The sequence below is a fragment of the Pteropus vampyrus genome, unplaced genomic scaffold (genome assembly GCF_000151845.1).
Source record: "Pteropus vampyrus isolate Shadow unplaced genomic scaffold, Pvam_2.0 Scaffold9, whole genome shotgun sequence".
Taxonomy (NCBI): domain Eukaryota; kingdom Metazoa; phylum Chordata; class Mammalia; order Chiroptera; family Pteropodidae; genus Pteropus; species Pteropus vampyrus.
The window spans coordinates 8,559,091-8,559,523 of record NW_011888790.1 but is presented as its reverse complement, the minus strand read 5'-3'; positions in this window follow the sequence as shown (position 1 = coordinate 8,559,523).

The window sequence follows — 433 nt, the reverse complement described above, 5'->3', positions numbered from 1 at the left end:
TCTATTAAAAGAAACCGAAGAGGATACAAAGAAATGGAAAGATATTCTGTGTTCTTGGATTAGAAGAATCAACATAGTTAAAATGACCATATTATATAAAGCATTATACAGATTTAATGCAATCTTCGTCAAAATCCCATTGGCAGTTTTTAAAGAAATAGAACAAAAAAATCTTTAGATTTGTATGGAAGCACGAAAGACCTCAAATTTCCTAAGCCATCCTCAGAAAAAAGAACAAGGCTAGAGGCATCACTCTGCCTGACTTCAAATTATGCTACAAAGTGACAGTAATCAAAATGACATGGTATTGGAAGCAAAACAGAGACAAGGACCAGTGGAACAGAATCAAGAGTCCAGAAGTAAACCCATATTTATATGGGCAAATAATTTCGCCCAAAATCCAAAACCATACAGTGGAGAAAGAAAAATCTCT